We start from the raw sequence: 8,066 nt of genomic DNA, 5'->3' as shown, positions 1-8,066 counted from the left end.
ATAACTTTACTGAGCTATTTAAGGATTCGGCAGTTTTATCAATGCATGTCTTTACACAGCCAGGGTCATTTGCCCCGCAATATAATATCAGATATGTTTTCCATGTTGAAGAATACCATTCTAGCGCATTCCTCTTTTGCTTTGTTACAACATACAAAAATTTACTGCTATAGAAGCCTGTGATTAAAATGAACAGATGAACCAAATATCTCGAGAAAAAGTTCAAATGTCTTTCTTATTCTATTGAACAGCAGGGTTTATAATCTATGAATGATAACATTTAAATTGTTCTCTTCCTAACAATTTAATTGATTCTAATGAAAATAAGTAGCTTTTCAAGTTCCAAAAGAATATAATTTACATGTAAAGTGCACATAGTTATATTGAGGCGCAACACATCTAGTGTATCTATACTTATAAATTAATAAATTTTGCAAATAAACTCCGAAACGGATGCACCAGAGTTTTTACTTACTCCTCTAAGAATACACTAGATACAATATGATGTCCGTAAACTATATTTAGATTTCACTCGCATTGTAAGTATCGTACATGAAATTAAAAGTCTACTTTTATTTTCTATAAACAGACATGAAATAGCAAAAACGTGAGTACGGTGGCGTTTCCGGTTGGCGGATCTAAGTTTCTGGCAATTTTCAATGAAACTGACAACAATCAATCGTTTATTTATTTCATAAAACGTCATCACTGATTTATTCAATCAAAACTTGATTTAAATGACATAAAAGAAATAAGCTGTGATAACCAATTAAAAAGGGAAAGGTGCAAATTATTTTTGTCATTCACCAATCTTAATATTGACGGAAGCTTCTAGAACATCAAATAGCATCGAGCCCGATGTTAAAAAGAAAATCGAGACAATTATAGCTGTAGGAACATAAGAAAAGCTTATGTGTAAATGGTCATTGAAATAATGGTAAATCATTGATAACACTATAAGTTGTGAATATATTTATATATCGAAAGACTATTACATATATGTAGTAGGTTTTCCTAATAAATTTATCGGTAAAATGTGTATATATTCCACACTGCTTACATGAAAAGAGAAAATTAATGAAAAAGATATTGTTCAAATACAATTAAAGCTGTAAAATTTTGTGCTTTAATCAATACATTTCAGTTTTTTTTACTACATTCTTTTGTATCAAATACTCGGTCTATTCCTAGGGCGTTAAAAGCTAATTTTTACACAGGTACTTGCGTCTTGGTTTATATACCGGTATATGCATGAACCTTATTGACATGTAAAAAAAGGTAAAGTACATTTTTTACATATCAATTAGGTACATACTTATTTATAAACCAAGACACATGTACCTGTGAATGTTAACCCCCCCCCCCCCCCAAAAAAAAAATCAATTTATCAGTAAAATGTGCATATTCGCTGCTTTTAATTTATCCTTGACGGAAATGAAACAAGAGCTTACAATATATCCATTACATAGTATAACAGGTTTCACAATAAACATCAATTAATGATATTATTTTTTCAAGTTTTTACAAAAGGGGGGGGGGTTAATTGAAGACGCACATGCGGGATTTAGAACAAAGTATTTCTTGCTGCTATTACCCTGTAGGCTGTCAGTAGAAACTACAATATATTTTCTGTCGGTAGTGGTATAAATTCAATTCCCTGCGCTTGCGCGGGATTTCATCTAGTAAATAATAAATTACCAGGAATGTTTGGTTTGATTCGTAAATAATGGTGCATGACTAATAATTAACAATACAGAGAGTAATTGTGTCTCTGTACTGTACTGCCCCCCCCCCCCCCCCCCTGCAGTTTAACGTCTACGTGATGAAAGCGTTTGTAACGAGGTCCTACTTATGCAATGCCGACTTTGAAATTAAAGTGCTAAGTTATACAGTGATTCATTTTGGTGTGCGTCCTGCGTAAATTACGCACAAATTTTGCTTAGGACGCATTATTTCAATAAATGTGCATCCAAATAGACGCATTTGATTTATAAAATGAAAGGTATTATTTTAAATTATTTTTGGTATAATCTGCTTCAAAACTTGGTTGATTGCAAGATATCCACGTGCATGAGCGATTTTAACAGGTATAAGGTTGCCAATAACAGGTCAGATTTCACACTTCACTGTTAAATTGCAGTTACATGTAACGATGAAACAATTATCAGAAAAAGAAAGTTCAAGTTTGTCTGCTGTGGAACATTTCTGAAGCGTATACTATACATTAATTTTGTATTTTAGCTGTTACCTGAATCATTTTAATTTTTTCCTTACAAGCTAATATAAGTATTTGATCATCTTCTTTCTGGCTATTTTCCTTTTTTTTTTTTTTTAAAGAAAACTTTCTTTACTTCATTCAATAGAACAACTGTTCTGCTTCTGTGCATTTTATGACAGATACAAATTATGTGTGAAATCGTATGTTCGATCTAAAAATAGAACCAAGGTGCACAGTTGACAATGTATTATTTACATGCTACATAGTCATTTATTATTACTTCCAATTGATAGTAATTGTAGTATAAACCACTCGCAGCTTCAATAAAACAACTCAACCTTTGGACAAAACCATTTTCTATTTCACCAGAATTTCCTCTGTAATATCTAATATACGGTACCATTGAGCATGTTGAGTACACTTGGATTTGGACGCATTGGTTTTGGCATGGGACTCATTGTTTTCAGTCAGAGGGTCCTTTGGGCCCATGATACATGTAACCATTTTCAAAATGAATCACTGTTAGTATAAAAAAGTTTTTTACTAAAGATAGTTAATTGTCTACTCTTGGAGACATATTAATCAGAACATGAGATCGAATACACATGATTATTTTGATAACTCATTGAATTGAGTGAGTATTAATTGATTGAACATTGATTGATTGAACATTGATTGATTGATTGAATATTGGTTGATTGATTTAATGTTGATTGATATTATTAAAAATTGATTGATTCATTGGACTGAATAATTTTTGATTGATTCAACTGAATATTCATTAATTGATTGGATATTCATTAATTGAATTGATAAATTTATTGATTGATTGATTGAATTTGATATTGATTGATTCAATTGAATATTGATTGATTGATTGAATATTGTTTGATAAGGCTGGCGAGCCGCAAAAATTGGAAAGCAAATGCCGGTCTTATAGTGTAAAAAATGACATGTGTACAGTTAATATTGATTGATTGTTTGTATGATTGTTTGCTTTGATTGGAGGTGTGCCAAAAACCAATTGGGTCGGCACCCACTGAACACGTGTATCTTAAATAATTGATTTGCAACCAGCCTTGGCCATATGATGCCAAACTTAATAAATAAATAATTAAGAAATGGTGTCACTTGTTTTTAGTGGTAGTCTGTGATAATAAGACCTGGAGGAGACATGCCTAGACTAGATTTTGGCTTGCAAAATATTTGGATTATTTTTTCCAGTAAATATGTTATATCTACCATCATCATTAACATGTTCAAAGGAGTATGAAAGGGCCTGCTTTAACTGATAAATGCCAAAAGTTAGTGAACGTAGATAATCTTCTGTGAACACAGGGAAATCTTACTTTGCCTCAACAGCATCAATTTTACACATTTTGACAGCAATTCTTCTCCCATTATCTTAAATAAGTAAAATTTTGAATGGATTTACTTCAATTTTTGATTTTTTCCAACATTCTCTTTGCCACAGTGGAATCCGTCGGAGAATTTTTAGCTATTGGTGGCCTAAAAGCGTTAGAAAGGGAAGCAACAATGCGAACGTTGTCACTAATAAACGGAACTTGGGTATTGGTCACTACGTTTGCTAAAAATTTCCATGTCTTAAGTCTACCATTCGCAGACACAACCGTCCACCTGATTTTTGGTACTAAACGCGACAAGTTCGCTTCCTTTGTTGAATGCTGTTTACTTCCCTTCTGTAAGAAAAAAGGGCTTTTTGATTTTAACCCAACTGTTTTAATAATATCTAAGAAGTCCCTAAACCCACGGTCTAGAACTAAAATATCTTTTTGCTCGGCCCATTTCAACAACCAGGGACATGTCCGTGTGTTATGCCTTGTTTACAAATTTGTATTAGTGTTTTTTTTTTTTTTTGTTTTTTTTTATCGATCACTGTTTGTTATAGCAAGCGAAGCGCCGCTCTACACTGTAACCTCTTATTTAAAGCAACGCCTTGGCGAAAAGAAAATTCGGACTCTGCACATTGATTGAAATGATTTTTTTCCCGCAGTTACCTCAGGGCCCACAATGTAACGCTAATGCATCTCGCTGCTAACTACGTTCTCACGGTAACAGCAAAATTTCATCAAAATAATAAACTCACCTTGATTTAGTGGATATTGCAGATAAAAAGTAGTTTAATGTTCTTTGTTAAAATTTGCAATTTCAGGCTTTCTAATTAGCTAACATACGACGTTATGTGACGTCATAGTTAAGACGCTAAAACTGTCTCGTGCAGTTCGAAGACTTTGAGGCGAATCCAAGTTAAAAATGAACAGGTATCTGCTTTCGCCCCATCAACATATTATTCACCTCACTCATATAGAGACGTCATCATAAACCGGTGAAGGGCTTCAAATTTAGACCTTTACTCGGCACTCAGGGCCATTGAGAAGTGAGGGATCTTCATCGTGCCAACGCCTCTCGTGACACGGGGCCTCTGTTTTTTAAGTCTTACGGGTTTCTATTGTAATTAAATTCCTGAGAATTTAATCAATTCAGTGTATTATATTGCTTTTATTCCGTCTGTTCTTGTACTTGTCTGGGTTATTGCACTGGAAAGTATACGCATTGCTTGTATTTATTTGATCTTAATATAATTACAATTACATACATGCACTTTATTAGTCAATGTTCTACATTCAGTTTTCAAGTTTTGAAACAGTAGGGCTATACATCAGTAACTGCACTCCCTTGGATTTCAATTATATTATTTGTATAAGCGTACATTAATGGCAACGTTTAATATCCACGGAAATGGGTTGTAAAAAAGAAAACAATATGACTATAGACATTACCATTAAATACAATGAAAAGCAAAGAAAATATCAAAAAACATTTCGAGATAACGAACTCAAAATACGTTGACAAAATCATGCTTCATAGTTAGTTTTTATGAAAAGGTTCCTTCCATCTCTACAAACTGAAATAAAATGATTTATGCCAAACGAATTAGTTCATGTGTGTAGACTAAAATCATTGACCAGAACGGCATTTTATACATAGAGGGCGCGTCATAAAGCTTATGATGTGGGTAGCACGTGATCTGTGTGTACACATTGCCAGAACGGTAATCGACAAGCTTTTTGTAAAGATTAAAGGCAATACCGGCCCTAAAGGTCCAAGTTCCATTTATAAAGAAGTGTTCCTTTCATACACAACAAATATAGAGAAATATTTCCCACTTTATATGTCATGTTTCATGACAAATAGATTTATATTGGCAGTAATCATATAATCCATGTATTCATACAAAATGTGAGTTAATATATTTTGCAGTCATGTAGTGAAAGGCAGTTGACCAGCGTCAAGACGTCATTCGTATACTTGAAGTATTTTTGCAAAGGCAAGTCTTTTTTAATGTCTAAAACTGTCCAAATTTAGTTATAAAATTATTAATTTTAGGCCAAAAAAGTCTTACATTTTCATCATTTTCTGCCTAAAGTTAGCAAATGGTCTTGCTTTTTGTCAAAAAGTGCTGGATAGCCTGCCCTTGGAAAGAAACTTGTTGTGAAGAGGGGTGATAATCTCAAGGGATATAGTTTTGTTTTCGCCTGTGATATTTGCAGGGCCCCAAATGAAGAGATTCTTTCTACGTTTGTAGCATTTAAAGTTCGATACTCTTTATGACTACTTAGAGTCTAGGAAAGGTAGATAACCTTTCCTAATCTCTTAATATTATAATTATCGAATTGTGTTGCAAGGGACAATGGAGGAGGTATTGCACCGTATGACCCAGATGAATTGATAATGAAGGTAAATTATATGCCGAAATAAAATATGCTTCTACCCTTTGAAATTGTTTAATTACATGTGTTAGATTTCTATCACTTGGTGTCTCATCGTTTACTTCAATATGATCAAACATTGTTGTAAGAATAAATGACTGCATATTTTGTCAAAAGTATCATTAAAAAAATCATACAAAAAATTACATGATGATAGATCAATTTCTATATTTATAACCTCATCCATGATGAAATGTTATAACAAACATGTATATCTTCAAGTTTTTCTTTTTTATCAAACTGTTTCCTGATCAGGTAACATAAACTTAATTATTTTTAGGTCACCTATGGCCTCAAGACCATATTAAGTATGTACAATGAAATATTGAGATAACGAACAGTATTCAAGCTCAAAAACCATTTAAACAATACAAATTGGGAGCAGAAACAAACACGGACCTCCAAAAACATCAGAGGTGTGATCAGGTGCCATCCAGGAGTGAGCATTCCCGGTCACACCCGCCCTGTGCTCCTTGTAATGATCGAAATATAACAAAAAATCCAATTCATTTGAAAATAATGGCCTAACAATTAGTTTGAAAAACGTCAGTCAACATATGACTTAATGATAGATTGCATTTGCTAACAAAGTAATTGTATAGACCATAGAACATACAAGATGATGACTTTAATCGTGACTGTTGATATTCTTGTTTTATCAACTTGTTTGTCAATAACTTACCTCGTTGTATGTTTTTAGCTCTACTGGTCAGAGACCAGAAGAGCTTATGCGATAGTAAGGTGTCCGGCGTCCGTCCGTCTGTCTGTCTGTCTGCCCGTCTGTCTGTAAACAATTTTTCAAAATGCTACTCCTCCTACAGTTTTGGTCTGATTTCAATATAACTTGGCACACAAGTAGACTACACTAAGATACGTAATTTAATGTCAGTTTTTGATTTCGATGAACGGTCATGCCATGGTAACTAAAAATAGAAATTTATGTAAAATTCCTTAAAAATGCTACTCCTCCTACAGTTTTGGTCTGATTTTAATATAACTTGGCACACAAGTAGACTACACTAAGATACATAATTAAGTGCATCGGTTTTTGATTTTGATGAACAGTGTTGCCATGGTTACTAAAAATAGAAATTTCTGTAAAATTCCTTTGAAACTGTACTCCTCCTATAGTTTTGGTCTGATTTCAATATAACTTGGCACACAAATAGACTACACTAAGATACATAATTAGTGCATCAGTTTTTGATTTTGATGAATGGTGTTGCCATGGTAACTAAAAATAGAAATTTCTGTAAAATTCCTTTGAAACTGTACTCCTCCTATAGTTTTGGTCTGATTTCAATATAACTTGGCACACAAGTAGACTACACTAAGAAACATAATTTAGAGCATCGGTTTTTGATTTCGGTGACTGGTGTTGCCATGGTAACTAAAAATAGAAATTTCAGTAAAATTCCTTTAAAATGCTACTCCTCCTATAGTTTTGGTCTGATTTCAATATAACTTGGCACACAAGTAGACTACACTAAGATACTTAATTAAGTGCATCAGTTGTTGATTTCGATGAACGGTCATGCCATGGTTACTAAAAATAGAAATATCTGTAAAATTCCTTTGAAATGCTACTCCTCCTACAGTTTTGGTCTGATTTCAATATAACTTGGCACACAAATAGACTACACTAAGATACTAATTTAGTGCATCGGTTTTTGACATCGATGAACGGTGTTGCCATGGTTACTAAAAATAGAAATTTCTGTAAAATTCCTTTAAAACGCTACTCCCCCTACAGTTTTGGTCTGATTTCAATATAACTTGGCACAGAAGTAGACTACACTAAGATCCATAATTTAGTGCATCGGTTTTTGATTTCGATAAACGGTGTTGCAATGGTTACTAAAAATAGAAATTTCTGTAAAATTCCTTTAAAACATTACTCCTGCTACAGTTTTCGTCTGATTTCAATCTAATTGGTACACAATTAGACAATACTATGCTACATAATAGTGTATATCGGTTTTTGATTTCAGTGAATAGTGTTGCCATGGTTACTAAAAATAGAAATTTCTGTGAAATACTTTCAAAATGCTACTCCC

This window comes from Saccostrea echinata, unplaced genomic scaffold, assembly GCF_033153115.1.
Source record: "Saccostrea echinata isolate AGI-Se365-2 ecotype Australia unplaced genomic scaffold, CSIRO_AGI_Sech_v1 ptg000054l, whole genome shotgun sequence".
Taxonomy (NCBI): Eukaryota; Metazoa; Mollusca; class Bivalvia; order Ostreida; family Ostreidae; genus Saccostrea; species Saccostrea echinata.
The sequence above is the reverse complement of the archived record's forward strand: the minus strand, read 5'-3'. Positions refer to the sequence as shown.